At 40.9% G+C, this 14,912-nt stretch overlaps 1 protein-coding gene across 1 annotated transcript in view; it reads left to right on the forward strand.

The window, feature by feature from the left end:
* Positions 1 to 14,912, forward strand: part of tbl1xr1a (TBL1X/Y related 1a) — a 57,586-nt gene that overhangs the window by 14,942 nt on the left and 27,732 nt on the right. Inside the window, exon 2 of the mRNA XM_068318837.1 lies at positions 1,047 to 1,112. The gene's annotated coding sequence lies outside the window, so the exon portion shown is untranslated. The remainder of the gene's footprint in view (positions 1 to 1,046; positions 1,113 to 14,912) is intronic.

The following is a 14,912-nucleotide window of genomic DNA, read 5'->3' on the forward strand; positions in this document are numbered from 1 at the left end:
CTTTAATACATGGAAGTGCGCTGCATTCCGTAAGTCTCTGAACACAGCGCACACACAGAGATGCTGTCAGCCAATAGCATGCATGTATGGTATCACGTGACTACCTTCTAAAAATCCGTGCATCTTGAAGTGTAAATAAGTGAGGGATTACTGTACATTTTTCTTTTTTTCTAAATTTTTTTTTTTTTTTAAATGACCACCAGGCTGTAAAAAGATGTAATTCTACAATTTTTTTCTTTTTATTTAAAATTTTACGATGTCGTTATTAATTAAATCATAAATTATTAATTAAATTGTTTATTAATTTATTATTAATTAAATTGTTTTTATTATTAATTAAATTCATTAAATCATTATTAATTAAATCATTTGTTTAGTTTATATATTGTACTATTGGCATAACTCAATCCTTCTAGCGTATATTCTTTTATTACTTTTGGGATGCATAAACGTCATGTTGGAATGCACAAATTATTCATGAGGCGCATCCCAGGGATGCACTACATTGAGGTAAAATGAAATCTGCATCTATACTATGAAACACTGAGGCCGTAAAGACACCAGAAAGTTAATCAACAACAGACATGGAAATGGCAGAAGAGACTGTGATCACATTTATAGTCAACTCAAAGCACCATTGATGGAGATAACGGTGTAGTCGTCAGTGCGTGAGTGCAGACGTTTTAATCGCTTATTCATTTAGCTTCAGTGTTTTCTTCTTTGTTGGTTCCACACATGCTGTCACGCCTTGTAGCCCCCCTTTCAACAACATTTTCAGTGGTATTGCCTCAGCAGAGCCCCAAGGCTGCTCTCTGCTGCTGCACGGACCGCTATTCACCGCTTTATTCCATATATTCAGTGGAACCCAGCAGGGAATAAAACCAAGGTTGAGAAGTTACTTCCCTGAGCCCCCAAAAGCTCTCATGCTAAAGTAGGTCAGATGAAGGGTTTTCATGACGCGTGCTAAGGACATACAGTACATTCATACGTACAGTATATTCATTATAGAAAAATGACTTGACTGCTTGATCCTCTTATTGTTACAGGTGCTTAGCCCATGGTTGAAGGTCCTGACTGAACATACTGGTGGTGCGTTCAAACTCAATACTGTGGTGAGTGACAGCAGGATTTCTGCCTTTTCATATCTGAATGTGTGAGGTTTTCTGAGCATGAACAGACAGAACATTTCAGTTTCCAGAGACAAAACCACGTTCAGTTTCATATTTAACCTCTGTTGAATAATTTATTTGGTCCTCATAGTAGCTTTTATTTATTATTTTGCAATCAGAAAAGTAATCCCTGAAAGCATCTCCCCATGGTAATATTCCCTCTAAATTTATGAAGTTGTATACATTTCAGGTGGCGTTTATTATGCTGTGTGAGTTACTGGGCAGTTGTTGTCTTGCAAAGTGTTTTTCCTGCAGACCTGTGTTTTGTATTGTCGTATTTTAATATGGTGCTGGTGTTGTTGAGCCCCTTTGTGTTACAAGACCAATAGAATGCCGTTAGAAGTTTGTTTTACAGACCAATGAGGTTCAATATGTTTTCAACAGAATAAAAAAATAATCACAAGAAAACATACCCAAAAAATCAATAAATGAATGCAGGTCGATGCATCAATCATCAGTATCAGGTTGTGATACTGGTTCCAGTCATCTTTTCTTTTCTCCAAAATAAAGTAATCCGTCGTTACTTGCGGTTAATGCGTTCCAGGACCACCCGCGAAAAACAAAATTCTGTTATATAGCGACCAAGTATTTATTTTATTATTTTTGTTAATTTGAACGTTTATGAACCCCCCCATACTGATATTAAACCACCTTCTATCTGTATTACCTTTTCCCACACTCTGATAGACTGTTTGAAGCACTTTTAAAGAAAAGTTGCAGGACGAAGGTTCTGTGAGTCTCGGAAAGCAGCACACACATGGATGCTGTCAGCCAATAGCATGCACGTACGGTATCACGTGACTACCTACAAAAATCTGCGATTCAGTGAAGTCACGCATCTTCAAGCTCGAATAGCGAGGGATTACTGTATAGATAATTTATTGGATAATAGTAAGCTGCCTTCACTTGATTAAACTGGTAAAACAGAGGCCTGATTGGTCCGACAGTTTACCGGCAGTTTATTATTCTTCTTATATACGAATCAAATATAAAAAGAAGAATAAACTGCCAGTAAACGGTGTGTAACATCTCATGTTACAGCACCGTGACACCTGTGCTTTATATACAGGTGCGGCCTATGTAAGTACTGTCTTTGTTTTGAAATTTAGGTGGTGCAGCTTATCTCCAGGTGTGGTCAATAGTCTGGAATTTACGGTAGTTAGGTTCGTCGACAATTAAAATACTGTAAAACTACAGCCCTGATCCCAGTGTTAGCTTCATTCAAACAGCGCTTTTATTCCAGGCCTGTTGGGCCTGTATTGCAGTCCAACATCTGTTTGAATGAAGGCACGATTAGATGTCAGATTGTTTCACCTCTGGTGCCTCAGGAGGTAGTTACAGTGGTGCAATAGGCGTCTGTATGTACAGTCGAACCCATGAGGTAGTAATGAGTTCAGGTGTGCCACCACATCCCCGCTCCAGGGATTCTACAGGTCTGTTACTTGGAGCCCAAGCGCAGACTGGTGGCCACCAAACTGGGGTATCTTTCTGTGAATGTCACGCCTTAACATTGAGACATGTCAGTCTGTGTGAACAGGCATTGCAGAGGCGCTGTGATGCTTTGGGCTCCTCCAACAGTACAGAGGGGTCAGAGACAAGGGGAAGCCCCGACAGGCTTTTGTTTACTGCATCCTTTCTCCTCCTCCATCCTTCTTTAGGCTCCATGCTCAGGGTTTTGGTCTGTGATAACCTGGAGGTGTGGCTGACTTTTATTTCTACCCTTTTTTGAGCTCTTAATCCAGTAGATTTCCTGTGAGCACTTCCCTAGTTTTGCAATGCAGTGTGGGACACATAGATGCTATCGGTCTCTATTGTGACGGTCTTGTTTGTTCAGGCTGTGATAGCCAAGGACTCGGCTTGACATGCTGATATTGCTCATTTAGTCCTGTGCTCGAACCCAGACGTGTTTCTTTGACAGCTATACTGCTGCCGCCACTTATTTCGGCAAGTTGCGAGTTGATGCCAGGTCAGCCTCTTCACTCAGCTTATTTATTCCATTCATGGAGCCATAACTCATCACCAAGGATTTACTTCATACGCTGTATGTGTGTTCTTTACACAAATAGCCTGTGAGCTATTTATGTAAAGAACAACAGTGCACACTGTTGTAATTTTCATACTAAGTTTCAGGGTCTGAAAGGAACTTTTTGACTCAGCAGCCAAGTGGAATGTTAGATGAAAAAAACATTTCACTCCATTCAGATTAGGTCACATACTTTAAAAAAACAAAAAAACAAAAAACGTTCATAATGATAGGCTACTAACAGCAGAAGTTTTCCCTCAAACCCACTGGGGCAGTTGTTGGTTTGTGACCCTGCTAGGTAGCACATTAATCCAAGAACCAAGTCATGCTATAAACAGCAGAGAAAATTATTCACACCCTTACAATAGTGTGTCAATGAAGGGAGGGGGTTAGGGAAGGGGTTTGTAGAGGCAAAGTGATTTCACAGATGGGGTAGGGGCACCAGCTGAGTAATGTCAGTACTAAATCAATGGTGTGTTTCAGCTTCTGAGCAAGCAGCTCATCTTGAAGAAGAAGAAGAAGTATAGTTTTATTAATCCCGCAAGGGGAAATGAGGGAACACAGACCTTTGTGTCAGTCCTGTAAATGTACTTTACCTACAGTATACATTGGTCCAGATGCTAAATGCAACCCTGTCCAAGGAGGGACGACTAACTTTGAAATATTTGGTAGAATTAAAAGAAATTATGTGAAAAATGTGAAAGGTGTACAGTTTTGAGCCTGAAAGCCAAGTCCTCTGCAGCCAACATTCACATGCATGCATTCATTGTCCCACTCATTCATTCAGAGCTGAACTCTCCATGGATGATGAACTCAAAGTGAGGAATAAAGAACTCAAAAAATGTTATTTTTTAGCTATTTGGATCAATAGCTGTTTATGAGAACAGGCTTTTGTTCATAGTCTTTGATAACTTAGATCAACAATCTTTCTAGCAACTGTCAGCACAGTGTGAGTTGATGATGTACTGTAAAATACTCCAGTAGAGCTGCTTCCACAATGGGACATTTTTCATCCTCGGTAACAAGTTAACATTCAAAGACAAAGCAAGAGATTGATTCAAAATCTCTCAAGCTAAAAACTTTTGGGGAGCTGAACGACAGAGCAATAGAGTGAAAATTTGCTCATTGCCTGAGATGAGAATTCCCAACTCCAGCGACATTCTGCACGCTGCAATCACTTGCTTCTCAATGCTGATTGGCTGCTGGAACTCCAGGGGTGATTGCTGTTATGGTGGGGGACGTGTATTCCGTTCTAAACGACAACTCTCTGTAGGAATGGATTGTCTTTAGTTGTCTGACCAGGCAATCCTGCCTCCGATCATAGCACAGACTAGCCATGTAATAGCTGGTGGTGTTCACCAAGATCAAAGCGTATCTGGCGGATGCTTCGTACCCAAACCCGACGGTGCCCGGCCATATGGCGCTGTGGGACCCTACAGCAGGTACAGGCAGGCTATAGTTACAACATGCTGGAACAACAGGGAAAGAACTAGATTCTGTTCCCCCGAGGATTCCCGAGATTGCATGAATGACAAATCTATTCATTTGGCCAACAAGGCAATAGGGCAACAATTTGCTGAGGCACTAAGCGACACCCTAAGCGAACAAGAAAAAGTGACTTATCATTGCAATCCATTAATTGTTATTAATGGTAATATTTCTATATTTTCCTTTGCCATCTGTTGTGCCTTTGGGGTGTTTGTGTAAACTGGACCGTCTAGACTACCCTAGAAAGTCAGTGTGGTGTTTACTTTTTTACCTCGGTCAAAAGTACTGCGTCTCCTTGTCTTGTTACTTACATAAACTGTTGAGTTTTTCATTTGTGCTTACACTTAGTAAAAGAAAACATAGAAAGTTACACCCAAGTTTTGCATTATTGCTAATTCTGCACACTTGCTCTGTAGGGCGGCGTTACTCAGCTAGCTCCAGTGCTTGTGTGTAACTATAGAGAACACTTACTGACTTTGAATCAGAGCTATTCCAACCAAGAGTTAAAGCCACGATGCATCCAGTTTGTTTCTTCCCTACAGAAAGCTGTCACTTTCAACTTTTACTTCACACTGTGATTTCACACATTTTGCTGCAACTAGTTTTAGAAAAATGTTAGCAGGTTGTCAGATCTCTCTTTACTGATGAAAAACCAGGATGTGTTCTGTATTTTGTTGATGCAGTGTGAAAGTCTGTGTTGCTCCCAAATGGCTGATACAAGAAAGAGATCTTTGTTTTAAAAATTATTCAGTGCAGCAGTTTTCTCAGAAATGAGCCTGCATGCTGTATCTCCAGTTCAGTCTGTGCTCACACTTTCAAAATTATGCCACACATATTTCAGCCACTTCATTTCCAGTGTGGCCTAAAGGCGACCAAACATTCCCCACCTTTGTAGAAGGCCGTCTGTCCTCAAAACCTCCGGAAGGTGACGAGACAGCTTGTGAGATGGTTAAATTCAGGTAAGGCCTAGGTGATAAAGCACTATGTCAGGCTCTGGCTCCTGGATGTAAACGATGAATTTTAATTTGACACACTTATGAGAGACTAACTGGTGGTACAAATATGTTTCTTAACTGCTAAGTGGACTGTGTGCCTCAATAAGTTATTCAGTAGTGTTGGAAGAGTACAGTAATCCCTCGTTACCTGGGGTTAATGCGTTCCAGGAACACCCGTGAAAAACAAAATTCTGCGATATAGCGACAAATTATTTTATTATTTATGGTAATTTAAACATTTATGAACCCTCTCCATACTGATATTAAACCACCTTCTATCTGTATTACCTTTTCCCACACTCTTACAGATTTAGAGCACTTGTAAGTGCTTCTTTAATACACGGTAGTGCGCTGCGTTTCGAGACTCACGGAACGCAGCGCACTTCTGGATGCTGTCAGCCAATAGCATGCATGTATGGTATTACATGACTAACTACTAAAAATCTGCGATCTAGTGAAACCGTGCTTCTCGAAGCGTGAATACACGAGGGATTACTTTGTAGGTATTTCATTTCATGCTAAACTGTGCCTTCACATAAACATTACCATAAGCTTAGGCAAACTTGGTCTTCATATAATACTAGTTTTAAATGATAAATTTATTTGGTAAGGTGAAAAGATTGTCCAATAGTTTAATCACAAAAAAATAGGCTTGAATGGTTGCTTCTGAACTCTTAAATACCAAGTTGTGCCACTTTTGCTAACAACTACAACCAGATCTTTCCTCTTAACGTGAAACCAATCTCTGACATCACTGTGGTTGAGGTTGGACCCACCCTTCTATACAGAATTGGTTTAGTGAAACCACATTGGGGTGTTTCTAAAAGCCTGGACTGCATCTCAGTCTTGACTTTGACAAAGCCACTTCGTTTTATTGCTTACAGATAAGACTTAAAAATCACAGACTTTACATTTCCCTGGACCGTGTGCTGGTCCTGAACTCTATTCCTGTTTCTTTGAACTGGGAGAGGTCACCCTGGTGGTGAAGCAGCAAAGCATTATCACATTATCTTGAATCCTCTGGATTTTATCATAGGTATGATGGTCTGTTGATGCAATGCTGTGTTTGGCGGGGGCCCATGTGTACCAGGACCCCTGTCATCCAAAGAGCATATTTGGCTCATCAATCCCTAGAATAATTCCTCATGTTCTTCTGGGTTTGCAGTAGCTTTCTACTCATCTCCCTCTCATGGATGCCAGTTTCTCTGCAATGCTGCCATGAACTCTGACGTTTATTGAGGTGAAAGGGGCCCCCAGTTCCTAAAGGTTTTACTTGGGTCCTCTGACTTAATCCTTTTCCATGATCTTGGATGAGTTTTTAATGGTCAGCCGCTTCTGTAACGGTTCCTTACTGTGACTAATGTGTGTCCCTTCCCTTCCCAGTCTGGCGTATTTCAGTCACCCTCTTCCTGATCTCTTCTGCATTCTTTTGATTTTGTCATAATGTGATTCTGGTGAGACCTATTAGACAACGTGATGCCAAAAAGTAAAGTTAGATTTGAACACGGCTGAAGGAAATCAGGCAGTTGAAGTGAAGTGAAAACTTTTTCACACTGGTGATTTAGGTATTGGATCAAACTTTGCCGTAAGCACATTTTCTTTTTCGTTTCTTTAGGTTGTTTTTGCTTTTACACGCAGCACATTGTTTCCTCTGTTGATAAGAAGGGTGCTGCTGTGCTGGTACATCCGTGAGTGCTGATGCAGCTAATGGATTTACCCACATTTGAATTTATCCTGAGAGTCCAGCCTTAGTCACTTCTACCAATGGTCATATAATACCCCCAGACGCCAATAAAGTGGCTCGTCTTGCCTGTCTGTCCCACTGCCTCCACTTTTCAGTCTGGAAATAGGTGCTTATGATTTGTTGGGTGGCTTGACTTTAAATTAAGATTACTCTCTTCAATCCAAACCAAGACTGTAATCGTATATAATCTGGTGTGAAATCTTTTGAAACTTTGTACAGGAATTTAATGACAATTTGGAGCACGATCCGTGAGTCAACAGTAATCAGAAACTTACATGAATGTAACTTACTGCCTGAAAGAGTTGATAGATGGTGTATCAGGAATGTTCAACGCTCAGAAATTAATTGTGATTTACATCACAACCATTTGTGTTATCGTTTGATCTCTTTAAGTGGAGGCTGTCCAGATGGATATGTTGATGACATCATACTTTTAAACATTCTATAGTTTTTGTGTTGTCTGAATTCATTTCTTCTCATCCTTGAAGAAGTGTTATAGCCGTGAAGGATAAACTACAAGTTTACTTTGTAGACCAATTCAGCCAGCAGCTATTGTGTTGTACTGAGTGTTGAGTGCGGTCCCACTGTAAGAAATAAAAACAAAGCCTTGACCATGACTACTTCCTTACAAGTACAAAACATTCAAGCCTCAAAGGAGATTCTTTAAATGGGATTCTGATGTAGCTGAGGTCTTGTAATCCAAGCTAGCACCACAACTCACTTGGAGGGAGATAACCACTACTGACATAGCATCCCTCACTGACCTGCTGCATTCAGATGGACACTAACTGCCTGGAGCTGTTTTACTGCTCGTCAAGTGAGGATAGCTGGCAAGGCCTTCATGCCACCATCTGTCACAGTCAGACAGCTAGCCTCAATGACCTTACGTATGCAGAGCAAGGCTTGCCAATGCAATCTGTCACTCTGAGAGACTAGAAACCCTAAAGAGGGGCGGTTACAGAGGGGCAGGGATTCTTTTGTTTTCCAAGTAGAGACCCTAGCACAATGTTTGCAATTTATAAGGGGAGAAAAGTCTCTCTACCATGCATATTATACATATAGTAGTGTCTTTTTCATGTCATTTCAATGTATCTAAAATCTGAATTTGATACTGTGAAATCACAAATGTCAACACCTTCACTAACATTATGTTGAAGACCTTATTGATGTTAGGCCACAGATGAAAGGAAATTACATCTTGATGTTAACATGAGTACTCACATTTTAAATGTTTTGGTTTGGCCTACATGGAAAATCATTGCATTTTTTTTTTTCAGAAACAGTTTCTACCCATGTTTACAAAATAGTGGTAAAAATTATTTGTGCAATAAAAGCAAGTCAAGTAGCTAAGACTGCAGACTCTTTAACTGAAGATGTAAGTTCACATTTTCTAGGGGATGTCTTCAATTTAAAATGTAAGTTTTTTTTTTTTTTAATTCAGATTTTTATGTATGTGAATCTTCAGGAGTTTCAAGTCAGGTCTTAAAGATGCTCCGATAAGAATTATATTGATGGTGTACCCAAAGTTGTGGCTTTTAAGCTGTTTTTGAATAACACGGTAAATAAATAGTCACACTGGAAGTCATCTGCCACATGTTTGTTTGGAAGCGTTTCTTGTGCACCTTCACAATTTTGCTGACTGGTGTTTGATGCCACGTGAGAGAAGAATTGCTCTTTTACTCTCCTCTTCCAGTTTTCTGGTGGTAACTTATTGGTATTTGCATTGAGATTATCCACTGATTGGTCATAACATTATGACCAGTCACACTTGAAATGAATGATTATCTCTTGATTATCTCTTTTTCATGGCACCTGTTAGTGGGTGTGATATATCAGACTGCAAGTGAATGTTGGGAAATGGGAATGCACAAGGATTTGAGTAACTTTGACAAGGGCCAAATTGTGATGGTGGGTGCCTTGGTCAGAGCATGTCTAAAACTGCAGTTCTTATGGGATGTTTCTGATCTGCAGGGATCAGTCTCTATCAAAGTGATACAACAAAGGAAAAACAGTAAACCAGCAACAGACTCATGGGCCTCCAAGGCCCATTGACCTGTGTAGACTGATCCAACAGTCCTTCATTATTGTCACTAGAAAACTGTTAAAAGCACATATCATGTTACTGTGCAATAAATGAGAACAAAAACATCTGATACCATGCTAAAATACGTACATTATGTATAGTTCAAATATCCACCGTAAGGGTCCCGAGTGATTCATGTGATCTTTTTAATCCAGATTAGTTTACGGTAAATTTTTGCTCCTGATAATTCATTCATTGAGGAGAAGAAGAAAACTGATTTTTTTAAGCTCATCCAATAACAGCCAGAGTCAGCTGTTGATGTTGACGGTCCGTTGTATGCTACTGTAGCATGTAGCATGTAGCTACCTTTTGAAGGAGGAAGAGGAGCAGTTTTTGTGGGTCAGAGTCAGAGTTGTTATCAGTGAGATAATCACGACTACCACTATCTTCACTGGTGGAGCATGTTGGTTAGTATCTCTGAATGTTTGTAAGTCAAATGTTCCTATGTTGGGGACTAGCTAAAATAAGCATTGTTTTGAATAGCTGCTAGCACTGTCATTGATGTTAGTTGACTGTTGCTGATTGATGCAATCGTTATAGGAGTCCAAGGTTGTATCAGTATTGGATACTGGTTTTCCTTACACAACACTACACCAGCAGTTTAACTAATTCTGCAACAGTTCATTCAGTGTTATGTAGCCTGAGTATGCTACATTTATTTTTGTTCCTTTTAATTTCAAACTTGTGATCTTCTGCCACAACTGAGGCAAACTCAGATGACATCAGTAGGAGACATTGATCAGATTTCTTGCAGACAAAGGCCTTACACAGCATTTGTCAGACTGATAGCCATAGCCTTGGCTTGCTGTAGACTGTTGGTAAACCATGCTTATCTTATGTTCATTGTGAGTTTTGACTGGTAGTGGAAGTAACATGTGTGAGGAATGTTGGAGAGAATATGGGAATAATGTATCATCCCTAAATCACCCTTTTCTTCCTACTGTGCATTTTTTTTCTCCTGCTAATTTTAGACATTTGGTCAGGACAAAATGTTAATATATGACTGAGCCCCATTTCTACCAGCAGAAAAATCATACTGCACCAACATCATCCTTGTAGTAATTGAGCTGATGATATGTGAGTCTTGCATGGTGAATATTATCATGACTGGTAAGAGCAGAGGCCATCCCAAATACGCACCCTACCCAATTAACATATCACAGTGAGACTGACCAAAAGGCCAGGGCTTGATCTGATGACACTGGAAGTTTTTTTTGGATGAAATTACCTTTCACTTAATATGGAGTTGTAGTTGTGACCAAGTAAAGAAAAATAATTGAGGTATTAAATCTCAGAATGCTGTAATGTCCAAACACATGGGACATAAGACTACATGATATGGAACTTGGAATGTATGAACACAATTTTCTTTAATTGTAGCCAATGTGCAATTACACCTCCAGGCCCCACTATTTGAGAATCACTGGTGTGGGTCAATAATTAACAGGAAGCTCATATCTCCCAGCTATCAGTAGCAAACTGAAATATCCAGTATCAGCAGGTAGTAAAGGTCTTTGTATTCACCCAAAGTCTGTTCAGACCTGTCCTCTCACAGTGAGGACTTGAGAATAGGATTGGGGTGCTTTTGAGTGGGGTATTTTACAGTTACCTCTCTGCCAACATACACTTAAACACACATCTTCTTTTTCTACTCCTTTCGGCTTTTCCCTTCTGGGGTTGCCACAGCGACACCTGTAACGAATGAAATATTAGCTGGTCAAGATGTAATATGTGATCCTTTATGTAAGGACTTATATTCGGCGATTACAACAATTGTTCACTACAATAACCCACTGTGAGGCAAAGTCAGTTGGAGCCCTGGTTTTTTTTCCTGCAACTAAAAGGTCCCATCTGGGGGGTGATGGGAGACAGTTACACTCGGTTGTGGTTCATATATCCAGTCAACTCTGTCAGCTTGTTTTGGTGGCTGTTTTTACAGAAAACGCAGCCACACAAAAGCTTGTAGCTGGAATCAGAAGAAGGCTTTTCAGTGCTGGTTGTGACTATCAGGATATTCTGCTTTGTCTTTAACCCAGAATGCGAAAAGATTTGAAGTTTTCTCTAACATGGATTGAAGATCATCATCATTTGTAAGCTCAATCAGTTGTTCTTCCTCTGTTAGGGATCAAGTTGATTGACCTGTTTGTTCACAAGTAGGTTTCTGATCCCTTCATTTAGCTGTTTTGGGACTTTTTTCGATTGGGAAGTAATACTCAAACTCTTGTAAGCCGCAACAGTTGGTTATGCAGAAACTGGCAGATTGAAGGTTTTGCCTCTGACTCGGCTTTCACTCGCCATTTCCATAATTCCAGTTTGACTGAATGCAGCAGCTTTCTCTGACAACTTGAAAACAAGTTAAAAATGTCACACAGGTCTGTTGTCAGACCTGAAAGCCGTCCTGTCATTGCAGTTTGTGCAAACACCGACACAAAATGACCAGTTAAGTCTTTCTGTTATGTAATTGTGAAGGACTTACTACAGCTGTGGTGTTGGTTGGCCGAAATAGCACACATAATAAATCCTCATGTACATCCTCTTCGAAGATACATCGCACAAAGAGCAAAATTGCGTCTCAAGGGTTAGCTGAAGTAATGCTTAAATATGTTCCTCAAAATGCGTTCAGACTGCAGACAAATCAGATTCCAATCACATTTCCTGTCATATCTGATTTTCAGGGCTGACTGTCCACATTGTTTTTAGCAAGTGTCCAAATGGGATGTGGCTCTGTTCAGACTGGGCCACATTGTTGACCGATCTGACAGGTTGTGGAGACGTTGTTCAGTGCGTGTAATGTGTGAGGTCATGTAATTGTGAGGGCAGCAACCATAACAACAACAAGGGCGAACATGGAAGATTGGTTACCTCAGAGTATTGGCGGTATCACTGGCTAGTAGATGTGGAGAAAATCTTGCGGTGCATTGGCTCATGCGACATAAAGAGCAACGTCACGGTCAGTCAAAACCTATCAGTGTGTTTGGAGCAGTTCAGACTGAGACGCATCTGTCCATATCCGATGCGAAACTACCTCCCGAATATGGTTTTTATCTGTCCCGCAAAAATTGGAATTCATGTGGTGTGCCACTGCTAAGACTACAAAAGAGACATCTGATGGGCTAAACATCGGATTTTGGCTGACAGTCTGAACTCAGCCTGAAACACCTGTCAGAATTGCACACAAGATTGTCCGTAAGTTATTGTCTACATCTGATTAGTAACAGGTGCCTGTTTTTGGAAGACATTTCAGTGCAGATAATGCTAATATAAATGTGTCCTGTGGTGGCTAATCATAGAGACTGAATGTAGAACCGCTAGTGAGCTGCATAGACAGGCATTTGGTGAAAACAGTCTTTTAAGCCAGTGAGGGTGTGCTTCATCACAAACATCAAGCCTTAAGACTAAACACAAAACATTCATCACTACAAAAATACTGATTTTTGAATTTCCAAATAGTTTGGTATAGAATGCCAGCTGATGAAGGTAGAATCATTTAATCTTCTGACAGCACAGCTGACAGCTTCTGACAGCTGAACGATAAATGTCTTAAAATTTTGAGATTGTAGATTTGATTAGTTATATTTGTATCACACCTGCGTGAGCTAAGAAGTGTTTTTGACCTCATGAGTAATGTATGCAAGACAATAACCCAAGGCAAATGTGATTTATTATTACTGATAATCATGACATACTGTGGTGGCTTCTCAGTGACTTGCTCTGGTCAGATGGCGGGCGATTGGCTGACTGAGTACAGTGGTGTTCTGGTGTTGTTTAGGTGTTGATCGTCTCTCTCTCCCCCCTGGTTGAGCTGTGATTTCAGATTTACTGTAAGGCCAGTTTTCCACTGGCAGCAGCCACCAGAGGGGGAGGGAGAGAGAGAAGGAAACAAATGCAGAGACAGAGATTCCCTCTCGTTTCCCATCCCCCATCTGTTCTGCACACTGCCAGCACAGATGGTGGCTCCACAGCGCCCCCACAGTGGGATGGTGGCGGAGGGAACTGCAGCTGTCTGCTTACAGGCTGTGTTCCTCCTCTGGCAGTGCTGTTGTCACTTGAGATTTCAGCAGAGGGTCTTAGTGTTGGATGACTCAACACTCCGCAGACGTTCGATCCGGCCAAACACAACAGCAGGTGATTTTACTGTAGCCTGCACCTCCACTGGTTTCAAGAGAATTCATCAAACTGTTGGGGTCACACACAATTCTACGTGTTTTATGCACCAATTGTCCTGTTTACTCACTAGCGTGCCTTGTTAGCGCTAATCGCTAATGAGGTCTGTAGTCAGTCATAACAGAAACAGATCGACATAGTGTCCATTGCAGTCGTACCACCACACTACTGGCAGCAAAACAAAGGAGGTTACTCTATTTATTCTATTTTGTGCAGTTGGGCTTCATTCTCTTGAACAGTTGTAAAATATGTAACGTTAACACACAAACATGTGACGTGTCTGTCTGAACAACCATCCATCCATCAACTCTCTGGTGTAGGTGATCGCGATCGTCTCGGGTCTGCTGGAGCCAATCACAACTTGTTACAGGCAAAAGGTGGGGTACATTGATCAGTTGTGTGTAGCAGCTCAACAGTTTGAGACGTTTGTTCACGCTAACGTGAGGTTTTTATATGAAGAATCTAAACAAAGTGACACTAGTTAACCTGCTGAACAATAGTTCAGAAGATAAAAGAAACAATGTCTCACCAGCTGTTTGAAATGTCACAGCGTGGTCTTAGTAAACTCAGGGTGATATCGGGGTCACGCTGTGTGGCAGTAGGTCAACTAACCAATTCTGTGAAGCATCAGAGACAAATGAAACAGGAGTGATGGAGGAAGCAGAATAACAGAAACTTCAGATGAACACATTTGCTTCTACTTGGTGGATAAAATTTTACTCGTGCTGTGATTGTAAATGTGATCTTGGTCTTTTTTTGCACCTCAGACAGCTCTGCTAACACGTTGGCTCTGCTCCGTGGTGGAAGCAACAGGTTGGAGGGTTGCAGTGGGTATAGTATATCTTTAAAGTCACAGTATAGTTGGGGTGGCCGTGGCTCAGTGGTAGAGCGGGTTGTCCAATGATTCAAGATCGGCCGTTTGATTCCCGTTCCCACCGAGTCATTTGTCGTTGCGTCTTTGGGCAAGACTCTTTACCCTCCTTGCCTCCAGTGAGGCACTTGGCTAGTGTGTGAATGTGTGTGATTGTTTCGGTGGTGGTCGGAGGGGCCGTAGGCACAGATTGGCAGCCACGTCTCCGTCAGTCTGTCCCAGCATATGTAGCCACAGGGCAGCTGTGGCTACATATTTAGTTTACCATCACCAAGTATGAATGAGGAGTGAATGAATAATGGATCCAATGAAAAGTGTCTTTGAGTGTCCAGAAAAGTGCTATATAAATCTAATCCATTTTTATTATTATTATTA

The sequence above is a fragment of the Antennarius striatus genome, chromosome 7 (genome assembly GCF_040054535.1).
Source record: "Antennarius striatus isolate MH-2024 chromosome 7, ASM4005453v1, whole genome shotgun sequence".
Lineage (NCBI taxonomy): Eukaryota > Metazoa > Chordata > Actinopteri > Lophiiformes > Antennariidae > Antennarius > Antennarius striatus.